Here is a 12,715-nt window from a genome sequence, read left to right as displayed (position 1 = left end):
TCCTTTTTTTTTTTTTTTTTTTTTTTTTTTTTCCAAAATGGCTTTGATTGGAGCCAGAGCCTGGGGTAAATCAGAGGAATTTCTAGATTTTTCTGAGCACTGCGAGCTCTCACTGTTTTCCGGTACCTACTTCCTGCCATATCTAAAATAACAGCAGCTGCAGGGGCCTGATAGAGAAGAGCTCCAGGGGACAAATTCTCACAAATGGGGTGGGAAAGAAAAAAAAAAGAAAAAAAAAAAAGACAGTTATTAGGGAGCTGATAACACACAGAGCCAGCATCAGATTCATTGTTGGAGTCGATAGCACCGTAGGCTGTGGATGTTGTTGTCAGAAGAAAACAAATCCTGTAAAATGGCCATGGGAATGATAAGTCCCCATGTTGGCTGGGATAACAGGGGTAGCTTTACAGCACTTGACCTATTGTATGGAGTATCGTGCCTCGATTAGCTAATGTCTCCGAGGGCCAGATAAGTGAGGATGAATGCTCTGCCCTAGAAGGTTTCATGCTTTCTCTTTGTCACGGCTATCTACGGAGAGTTGCGACAGAAAGTTTTGCGCACATAAAGAAGGCCCCCCACTTCAGTGAAAAACATTACAGAAAATGGAAAATTGTTGAAATTAACCCATTTTCCATACAGAATGAGCAGTGCAGTGTTGTCATTGTCTCGCTACAGGCCACACGAAACAGTACAGGAACTCGAGAGACCTCCAAAATGGCACAAAGAGACCTTACACACCTGTACAACAACTACTCTGGGAGAGAAATTTCTCTTTCCTACTGGCATGAAGAGGGACAAAACAGGCACGGTGCATTCACCCAAAATTTACTTTTACCCACTATTCAATGTGCAAGAACGTAGGGCTCCCTGAGATCCCTTTGTCCTAGGCCTTGTAACCAACATAAACATTACTTTGAATATCAGCACACCCAAATAACCAAAGTGAAGGTTCTTAAAACCCTGCAAGTCAGTCACTCTACATGTATAACACAGGCGGTATTTCAGATTATTGTATGTGCCGTTAACCTTTACATATTAATGTAATACAGGCTTTTACAGTTACCTTGGGAACTATAACTTGCGTCTGCATCAACTTTTGGGCCCTTAAATATTCACCAGGTATTAGAGATTTTCATGCTTTTTTTTTTAACATAGGTTTTTTAAGACCATTACGTGATAGCTTCTTGTGATTGCAAGTTGAAGCCTGATCCAAAGAGCACAGAAGACAACAGAAGAATTACTATTCATTGCAATGGACTTCGCATCAAGTCCTTATTAAACACAGGCTGATATGTAAAGATGGTCTACTAATGCACAGGGCAGGAAAGAATCAGTCACTGCATTGAAAACACCCTATTTTGCTCATTATTCCCTAAAGATTATTTGAAATGTTTTAATGTTGATATGCAAAAAAGGCAAGTAGATCTGTTCTCTTATTTTGCCTGAATTTTGAAGCGTACACCACTTCTCTGATGTCAGCAAACTTACTTCTGATTCCTATTGCTAAAAGAAGACAACCACATTTCTGTGTTTACTTCAGTGTGTTGGCTTTAATGCATATGCATGTGGGTACAGTTTGATCCTAGAGCCCTACCCGCTTTCTAGGGAATAGTGGAAAACCATACACAGGGTTTTAGTAGCATGTGGTTTTTCTCATCTAGATTCTAAATCATTTCTCTAGGCCTAAAAATCCTTGCTTTGCTCGAGTACACAGCTCAGCTGCCAATTTTTAATTGTTAAAACAAGATGATGTGAAGCTAGTTGGTTATTCCTGTTCCCAAAAGAGGCTCCTTAAAACACAAATCATCTTTGCTTCATGCTTAGGTAATATCAACTAGAATTACAGAAAGTGGCCAAGTTTAGACAAATTAGACAATATTCTAGCCTAAACTCATAAAACCTAAGCTAATCAAAATAATTTTATTTACAAAAAAATCACACTTGATGATATAAAGACAAGTGAATTTCTATTTCTGCAAAAGTAGAAGTAGTTAGAAAATACGAGGTATTGCCTAATCCTGGTTTAAGCACTGTTATGGCTGTGCTGTATTACATATGCTTATGGAGTAGTACATTTATGGTAAACTGGTTAAGGAATTTGGGAGTAGGGTTAATGAACTTTCCTTTCACACTAGACTACATCAGATCACAGAAGGAGATCAATCTGTCACAATTCTCAGCTTTTGTTCAAGAAAGGCGAGCATAGTGAAGGTCAGAGACAGAATAAAGAGCAGCCCTGAAATTATTTACTGACATGAGACTGGAAAGAATATCACATAGCTACATGGAGCACAACTTGGACTTTAGACACATAGGAAAGAATGGTTCATTTTATGCCACTAACCATAGCCAAGGATTAAGATATTTTGGAAAAGCCCTATTATTTCTCATTCTGTAAACCAGGATTTCATTACTGGTAAATCATGAAATTTATTAAGTCCATTCATACAAATTAATTTCCTTTCCTGATTTCCACTGGCATGTGAAATACAGATACATAATATAAATAAAAGTCTGTAAAGGAAGAGAAAAAGATACACAGCAATGTCTGTTTGTACTTAAAAACGGGGCAATCTCAAGTAAGGATGTAGCTAGGAGAATTGCCCCTGCAGCTAGTACATTATTTCTTAAATAAATCGGCTTAGGGTCTGAACAGGTAAAAATCAGTGCAGCTGCACGGCATCTAAATGGATTTATGCTGACTTAGTCTAGTTGTCTCTATCATGAATAACCAAAGGTAAATTCTCCCACTCTGAGATTTTAACTTTGCAGCAGCGATGTAAAATCTAGATGTCTTATCCATGTTATGAGAAATATTCCTCCTTAAACATCTTAAAGAAGAATTCTTGCAACCATTTTAATGTGTCAAGGTGTGGGGTTTTCCCTCTGCAGTGGTGCTACCCCTCAATGAAAGTTTTTCATATGAAATTTAAATCTGTCTTCAGACAACTTTCTGAACACTTATATTTTTCAGAGAATGGGCACAGGGAGGCGGTGGCCCGCCTTGCTCAGGGGACCGTGCACAACAGAAAGCATGATACAGCCTCATTTGGCGTCACAAGCATCTGCCAGCTTATCCCTGAAAGACGGTCTTAACTGACAGCAGAGAAATTACGTTGGTCGTTGCAGAAATCTAGATTTCATCATCAGGAAAACCATAAATATAGCCACTGAAACATCAGGTACATGGTTAGCTGGTCTCTAGTTGGCTGACCAAACGTTTTTAGGGTCACAATTCACATGATCAGATGCAGGCAGTCCTGTCTCCTTCCTGACTAAAATATAAGAAGACCGTAAGTTTGCTTCAAATTTCAAAAGCAGATTTTTTTTTTTCTGAATATTCACCTAACAAGCAAAGAAAGGGTCCATCCATTTGTAGATTTCTTGGAAGGAGAACTGGCATCTCTACCAAAAGTCTGCTCCATTTGCATAATCGCCTCTGTGCTGAATGCTTGGACCCGAAATATTCTTTCTAACAATAGTCCTCCCCACTGTTAACTAATATACAAGGGCAGGCCCTGTTCCAGCAACCAGTTCACTGGGGCAGAAGGTGCAGCTTGTGTGCAGCAGCCAGCAGGACAGAGATACTGGAACTAAATCTTATCAATCAACAAAAAAAGGGATCCTACAGAAACATTTGCATTTTGTTGCTTCTCTGGTTTAAGATGGTGATATTCCCCATTACAAAAATCAGTGGTAGAGAAAGGTTTAGAGAGGAGTTTTCTCTTTCAGTTGAGCAGATTTTTTTTTTTTTTGAAGTATCCAAGTGATTTTGGTCTGGAAACACTTACAAATTTTTGATGAGACACCATTCAGTCCAGGTGCTTTTCCCAAGTTAATATTAAATATAGCTTTGGAAACTTCAGCAGATGTTCTAATTTTTTCAAGTTAATTTTTTTTTTTGCTACTTTATTTAAATAGCTGACTCTAATTGATTCTTTAATACAGTGATTCATAATGTGTTGTGAATCTTGTTAATTTACTTGTGACTCTGTTATTATTTCCCCTGATTTAACACATCCTGTTTTAGAACATCCATCGAAGTTGATGGAAAAAATTTTCATGGCATTTGGATCACGTCCTAAATGTAATTTGAATGCCATCTTTTCAAAGCTGCAAAGTAAGGGGATTTCCTGTTTTATTCTTCAATCATGTAACCTTGAAAAAGAGCTTTTACAAATTCTCCTCTGCCTTGTTGAAGTCTGACCACTTCGACTCTTTCTAGCAGTAATTTTTCTGCGTAATTTTTAATTGGGGAAGAGTCAATGGATAATAATTTCTGATTTTTCTAATTTTTATTGAATGGCCTGTTACACTGCAAGAGGAGTCTTAAAACTGATATGAAAATTTCTAAGTTCAGGTGATGTGACTGTATTTACTCAAAGAGCACTTCCCACCCCCTTCTTTTCTACCATATTTCTGAGGATTTTTTGGGCTCCCTACAGGAGCTCTTGGCAATACAGCATGGAAATAACTCCCAGGGTTATTTGAGGGTCCTGTCCCAGTGGAGCCAGGCCACCAAAACCTCCTACCTCTACGCGGTGCAGCCATCTCACTGGAGATCAATACAGACAAACAGATGGGCTCCTCTGACTTGAGCTTACTGCTTGGATACACTCTCTCCTCAGATATATATAAATTTAATGAGCACATTGCTCATTTCATCATGTCCTCTCATTTTTCTCTACACTTAAATTATTTTGAGGCAAAGTGAGGTATTCTTTAGATACTTTTCCATGGCAGTCAAATCCTGGGCTATTACTACTCATTTGTACCATTTCAGTTTTAGACAAACTCCTCTCTCTCACACCCACACTCACCCTTTCCCCTCTCCTTCCAAAATTCATCTTTGCTCATCTTTTTTTTATGGGGATGTTATATTTAACCTTCCTCTCATTTCTCTTTTTCTCAAGCCTTCTTTCGCTCTAATTACACCACCAGGTAGTTTCACAGCCATACTCTAAGCCTGAAACTTTAAAATGCTTGCTAACCATGCTACAGCATCATGAGAAAGCTGCTATTTTTTTATTATGTTTCCCAAATAGAATAAACGTATATACACACACGCACTTGCTTGCACTTCTCACAAAGGGCCCCTACCCCCCAGCTGTGCCGAATCCTCGCCAGGGAGCAGCCCCACGCAGAGCCCCTGCTTTGACCGGGGGTCCTGGAGCCCTGTCACACAGATCTGACTCTGCCAGCAAGTGTGCACCAACTCAGCTCAGGGCTGTAGCTATCTCTGGACTTGTAAACTAGCTACTAAAATAGCACAAGAAGATGCTTTCACATTAGCAAGTCCTTCCGGCAAACCTTTCCTTGACTTCAGCAATGCTCTCTCTTTAGGACTTTAGTTTACCATTGAAATAGTGTAAAACATCTGGGATATTGGATTGCAAAAAGTTAAGTCTAAACCCTCTGCAAAGGAGATGGTCACCTTTATCTCTACAATTCTTGCTATATGCCAAACAGGGCAGAACCCAGCAGCTTGCCTGCCAACAATGGAGGTTTGCAGGTTCCTACCAAGCACTGGTCTGTGCATCCAATTGTGAGTGTGTTGTTTAAACAGTCCGTAGTGGTGCTCATCTGGCCTGTAAAGGTCCAGCCTGGGTTTCTGGAAATGGTGGCAGAATTCCTAGAAAGTTCTCTGAAGCAGCCATTGCTGCCATGTTTGTCCACTGATGCAAAAAGCATAGTCTCCCTGTGGTTCATGGCATTTTCTGCCCTGGAATCAGTTTTGCTTCTTTTTTTTTTGCAATGAGGTCTTTCCTTATCCTAATATACTCTCTGTGTGGAAGAAACAAGAAGCAAAAATCCCTGAGAACTCTTTCAAAGTTACCTAGTAACTTAGGGGCTGGGGTAGATCAGCCATCTCCATCACTGGCGGCCCTTTCAGGGCTCCCTTTCAAAGAGACCTCGTGTGGTGCCAGGGTGAGGTCCCTCTAGCCAGGAGACTCATTATATCTTTCTGCAAAACCTGAATTTGCGTTGCATCAATTCTAGCAACTTCAGGAAGTTCTAGCCTTTGACTGCTAGGGCCCAAGGGACAGCTCTGTATCGTCTCACGCAACGGTTATCAGTTAATGAGTCGGGGAAATTTTTCAGAAGACAGAAAACAAACAAGAGTGTGCATAATTGGAAAAATTCGGGACCAGTTTCTCTGCTAACCACTTTCTATATGACGATTTCACACACAGACATTGAGAAGCACATTCGAACCTCCCAGTACCACTGACCCAGAGACATATTACTGGAAGGGGAGAAATCTATGCCTGGAGAAGTTGTTAATGGCTCATGGAGATGCTCCAAGGTGAAAGCCCTCAGGTGAATAGCTGAGTCCAAGCACAGCCTGGAGCACGGTGGAACACAGGGTTATCACAGAGGAAAAAAGCCAACTAAGAGCAAAAAGATCATTTTTACCAGCTGCTTCAGTCTTCAAAAAGAATAGCTGGATAGCAAAAGCTCAGATGCCTGAGAAACATTCAGCAGCAGTGACAACTGCAGCTCAGAAGCATGCAGCAGCATGGAGCCAGATTTCAGAACTGCAATGGGCGTTTCAATGCAGAAAGTAACTGTGCACAACAGGAGGTCCACAGGGCTTCTCCACCTGACCTCATGTTTCTAAAAGGTTTTACTCAACAGGCACCTGCAGGATTTTCAGAGAAGTCAGTCATGAGTAGAAGCAACTTACATCATTCTCACCCACCACAACTTCAAAGATGTAAAAGAATTAGTATACTAAGTCTTATAGCTCATTACATATACGTATGTAATGTCTGTATGCACACATATATAGGCACTTTATGTGTGTATGGATTTGCATATACAGGATAGAAATAAAAGTTAAAATAAATATTCTTCAGTTTCATATTTTTGGAGGCTTCTCTTGTGACCCAAAATAATATTTTTTCTACTTCTTAAGTAAATTGCAGAAGATTTTACTTATGAGGTGGCAATGAAACACGTTATTTTCCCTGAAGAACTAGAAAAAGAACTGACTACTGCTCCAAGGGTATCAAAATTGATTTGTAATATCTACTGCGATACCTATTCTGCAAGCCCAAAAATATCACAAGAGTGATATCCCACAGAAATCTAACAGTCAAGAGTGATCTGGACAGCACAGACATGAAGAGGCAAATCTTGTCTTCTGCACTCTCATATCCCTGCAGAAGGGCCAAAGTTCAGTAGAAAAATCATGCTTTAGTTGTGCAAAGGCAAGGCAAGTGAGGAATGTTCTTGTGCATACATGAGCTTTAACTACATAAGGACAAAATAATTTAATCCACTAAATATGGACTTTGCTATCTTGCAGCACTGCTTTTCAAGACTGTTGAAGTGCTCATACTGCCATTCGACCTGAATGGGACAGGGACAATATAGGAACAATACAGTTCAGGAAGTTTGACACTCTTGCAACACCTTCTCACTTGGTTTTCTGATTATTTGTCTCACAAGAGGCTTCAAAGTGTGGAAAACATAGAAGACCTACCAACAAAGTGAAGCCTGTAAAGCAGGCAGAAGGCTGGTCCAGCTCCCTGGTTTGCAGACAAATCCATCCAGGCTGGCCAACAAGTAACACCATAGTTTTCCTATTGTATTTCTTACTGATTGTTTTCAGGTATTTTCAGTGTCCAGACTTTGCAGGCTTCCTCAGTGACAGAGGAGGAGGGGAACATTTTGAGGGTCTGCTTTTTTTCACAAGCTTCCTCCTAGCCTGGAGATAAGCCTGGTGTGGAAAGCTTATGCCCCCTTTGGTTGCAATCAGCATTAGCTCCTTGGAGCGGAGGAAAGACCAGGAGCCAGGTTATCAAGCAGCCTGCTCCCAACAGTGATGGTCAAGCCGCTATCAGGCCCATGACTGAGCCCCTCAGTTGTCCGGCAGACACAGATGAAACAATCAACTGCACCATGGAGAAATCAGCTAGAAAAGACTCCCTCTCTGCCTGTCTATCAGCGACCCGGTTTCAATGAATGCAGCTATTATGCATTTTAACTACCAGCCATATGCCTGGTCCCATTCCCAAGAAACCCAAAGGGAACGGTGTTACTGGCTTCAGTGGGAGCAGCAGCAGGCCCTTCGCTGCTCTGCGCTCTAGAAACACTACAGCTTGCTAGCGCTTAGCCAAGAGCGCCGTACGTGAAGTCAGGGAGTTTACTCATGAGAGCGCTTCCTCTGACACGTATGTGTTTGCTGGGCTGAGCCGGCGGCTTGCTTCAGCCCAGCTCTGCTGAGACGCAGCAGGGGTCTGTGCGATACTCTGCTCCCTGGAGAAGAGGGGTTTCCTAAAACAACTCCCCCAGAAGTGTTTTGCCAGGACGGGTTCAGGACACAAGAGCACAGAGGCTGTACACGAGCCACGCGGCCACACCTGACCAGCTAACACTGCTCAGCTCAGCAGAAACGTTTCAAATAAACAACATATTCCTAAAATGAATTGCATCGGAACAAAGCTTTCTCATGAAGCTTGTGCTTCTGCAAGCCACATATTTTCCTTGGCACTCCTCCAGGCTCAAAAGCAGATGTAAATGTTACTAAGGCTCAGATACAGCAACTTCTCCCTGATCGCCAAGGAAAACTTACAGAAAATAACCCACAAAACCTTTACCATTTGAAACAGCAATGCCAACAGCCATTACTATGGAAATAGGAGAACGAATCAGGCATGGGAGTGAAAAGCGACTTCTTCCCCAGCTAATTGTGCGGCAGGGCTGCGGCGTGAAGCTGGCTCTCAGCTGAAAAGAGGGGTGCAACGCGGCTTCCGCTGAACACTTAATGACTCAAAACGTTTAACGCGAAGGTGCGCGTGCAGATGCACATCAGGCAAATGCTGGGTTTTCAACACTAAAAATACTCTTGAGCATCAAAACGTTGCAAAGCACTGCCTGCTGATGTCTGCAGCCTTCCCATCACTTGGCCAGCCTCCTGCTCCCTCCGCCAGTGTCTGCCATCACTGAATGAGGGTGGAGGCACTCAGGACTTCTTGGAGGGACTGGACACTTCCTTGAAAGCCTGAGACTCAAGGACCTCCCTGGAAATCTATGTGCTGATGTTCGAAGAACGCAAAGTTCACTGCTAGATTTCACAGCATACTGCAGCTAAGAGGTAGGTAGGTCTGCTCTGTGGGCAACCGCATACCTGGGACTGGAGAAAACCAGGAGTGACACCTAGTCTGGTCAGCTGCTCTTGTAGGGGCTTTCTCCTGGTGGGCCTCCATCAGCAAACCCCTAGAAACAGCCAAACCCCATCCCACGGGTGTGTGGTTTCGTGTAACAGGATATCCCTCAAACCCAGACGTGCAAGTCCACCAAAGGTCTGACTCGAACGCATTACTTCAGTCCTCCCTTACTCATCGCATACAACCCAAGCCCCAAATGTTGACGACTCAGCATGTTTTATCACAGTAGCATGTACACTTTCAATCATCATTAGAGACGAGGAGGGTCTAGGCTCAGGCATCGCGCCAGATTAAGTAAAACTTTCCATGAGGAAAGCTATTTGTTTTCTCCCAGAGCTGCGAGGCTTGGCCAAGAGGGAGGGAGGGAAAAGCTCGCCCAAGCCAGACCGGCGTGTAGACAGTGTTACTGGACTTTGCAGACTACCTGCGTGTTGTTCTAATGACATCTGGACTACTAGAAATCACCGAGTGCACTCAGGAGTGTTCAAAAGCATAATTGTGGCAGCAGCAGACTAAACTTAATGCCTCCAGAGCCAATTGCTTTAATCATGAAGCTGAGATGTATGAAAAAGGATACATTTCAGCAAAAGAATAATTCTGTCTGCTATGGTTCCTGTTCAAATAAACTATATCACCAAACCACGTGCATTTGAAGAATATAGAGGAGTGAAAAAAAGAACATATGGTTTAGAGACAAAAAAACTTTCATATATACTGTATAGGAGATATATGGACTTGTCAGACATCTAACAGTTCAACACTGTAAGCAATTCATGGGAATGACATTAGCAATAGCTCATATTACATCCAGGAGTTACAGCTTTTACTGCAAAAGTTATTTTTAAAAGAGCCATGTTTAAAATGAAATGGCTGGCAGGGCTGCAGCTTTCAGTAACACTTTACCTGTGGTTTTGCCACTTTTACATACTTATTGGGGGCTTAATGCTCCCAATTTACCTTTTCAGAGTAAAATAAAAGTCGCAATGAGTGCATTCATTGGCACGGTGCTATAAAACTCACAGCTGTGCAAAGACAATCACAAGAACAAAAGTCTCCTTGTTTTAAAAAAGATGATGATGTGGTTCTGATACTTTGTTACCCCCATATCTAAACATCAGATACCTTCATTTATGACCTATGTATTTTCATCTTACTACACAAAGATTTATAGATCCGATCAAGTCAAGATCAGGATAGAGACCTTTCTGAAAGTGTCCATGTGGAGAGGAGGAGGCTGAATTAATATACAAAACTTCAGACAAGAGATCTGTGTTTCAGATATTGTTATTCCAGTTCTGGCTCCTACACAGTATTTGGGGTGTTCTGGAAAACAGTTTTTTCAATAGCGGGTGGAACCCTGGCCCCACTGCCGGCAATGGGAGCATGCCGCTGATTTCAACGTGGCTGGAACTGCATCTCGAAAGTTGAGATTAGAACCCAGGCAAAGCTCAAAGAAGCCGAGATCTTCTTCAGCATCAGTACTCAAGCATACCTTGATTAAAGAATCCTCCAGGATGCTGCTTTGCTTTCAATTAAAAACTGCTTTTGTAAAGTTCTGTGCATTAATAAAACAAATGGGATCATGGCATGTACAATGCAACTTGAAATCTGCTGAGAACGTGTCATACGTATTTTCCTGTTGGTACCAATGTGTTTCCCCCTTGCTTTTTTGAAATAGCTTCATTTTCATCTGTAATGAAAACTACTTTCTTTGATGTTTCTAACAGCAGGAAATAATTTCACAACTGAGTGTCATTCTGCTGCAGGTAAAAAATGTAATAGCTTGTGGGAGTGCCAGTTACAACCTGAAAAATGTTTCTTGGCATTAGCATGCCTGATTGAACTCTCTCCATCCTGGTGAAATAAAAGATTTGGAGCTCGCTAGGCTACGCTAGGTCCAGGAAAGGAAAACGGGGATAAGCAAGGTGATTTCAAGTCACCTTTAGCATCTCCTGTTGTGAGTGTGGCCAGATCCCAGCTGCCTGAACATCCTGAAATCTGTGTGAACCTACATTCCACTGTCTCTGGCTTGGGGTTTCTTCTACCACTGAGAAAAGCAGTTAAAATTTGGAAAATTATCGGAGCTGCCCTGATCAACAGAAAAGAAGCAGGATTAGTTCAAGAGCAGACTAGCACAGCTTTTGACCCAAGTTCTAGTTAGAGGGCTGGTGAGAGGAGAACATTCAAAAGTGAGATAGAAATTAGGTAAATTTTCACATCTCCTTGAGAGAATGACTTGTTCAAAGGACCAGGAAGAGTTCTCATCAGCTTGTAGTTTCCCCAAACTGGCCATCACTTCGGGCAATGCTAATTCCACTTCACACCTCTAAGGGCTGTACAGCACATCAGACTCATCGATCCCCAAATAAAATGTTTTCTCTTTAGAAGCAATTACTGCATGGGGTTGTACTGAAGAGGTCACTCAAGCCTGACTGTCTAAGGATCTTCCATGAGCTCCACCACCCTAGCACCCCACACTACTCCCAGGTTAGATCTGAAAGGGGAATGCCACGTAACCTTCACCGTCTAGGGCAGGGGTGGCACACGCACATGGAGCCCACGTCAGCCCTGGCATGGTCTGTCAAGGTGCTCCAGTGCCCTGAAGGTTGCTGCAAGAGCTTCTTGTGGGGAGGACAGGAGACACCCCCTCTTCCACAGCAAAGGACCATGGGCTCCCAGGGAGGACCAAAATGAGGTATAAACGTGACATTTCAACCACTTCTCATCAACTCTTGCTGTGAAAGCAGCAAAGGGAGTCAGCCATAATCTTTTTTAGGAGGTTGAACTCAGCATTATTTGAAACGAGTGCTGGTATACAAGCCAGATACCTTTCAATATCAAGAGCATAGCCATAATATATCAGGTATCACTTTACAGGGTGAGTTTTAAATAATTCTACACGTTGAATCATATATTCACATCCTGAAATGGACAGCACATTTAATGAGTAGCCCAGGTGGCTACTGTGGATTATGATTTAAAAAAAGATTGCCAAGACCAAAACTTATTTGCCAAAATGGAAGTCTCTTCGGGTGCTCTCTTTTATCACTTCAGCTGCCCACCATTACTGATGCAGAAAAATGTCATATGCAGGATATTTATTTATATAAACTCATTGACTGCTTTTTTTCTATCTATGCTCTGCAGTATATATGGTCTATATTTGGAAATACTCCAGAGCAAAAGGAATGAATATTGCTTTGATCCCATAAGCTGAAACCAAAAAATTCCTGTTTATACCTGGTCCAAGATTGCTATATGTATATTAGAAACATAAATCAAATATCCCCAAAGTGGTAAACAAGCAACCAAAATTTTACCAAATGTAATCTAGCATAACCAGTTAGGTATTTTATTTGTCTGGTAGTCCCCTAAGTATGTTAAATGTCTATACCTCACACTTCATATTTTCAGGTAAAACTGGAGCTATTAAATAGCTACAAGACACCGTGAAGATACACTTTTTTAATGGAGTGATGCTTTGAGAATTTAATTTTTAATGTCATTAAAATATTTCATTACTTTTTAAACTACTTTTG

Source organism: Phaethon lepturus, unplaced genomic scaffold (assembly GCF_000687285.1).
Source record: "Phaethon lepturus isolate BGI_N335 unplaced genomic scaffold, ASM68728v1 scaffold7484, whole genome shotgun sequence".
Lineage (NCBI taxonomy): Eukaryota > Metazoa > Chordata > Aves > Phaethontiformes > Phaethontidae > Phaethon > Phaethon lepturus.
This window is presented reverse-complemented; position numbering follows the sequence as displayed.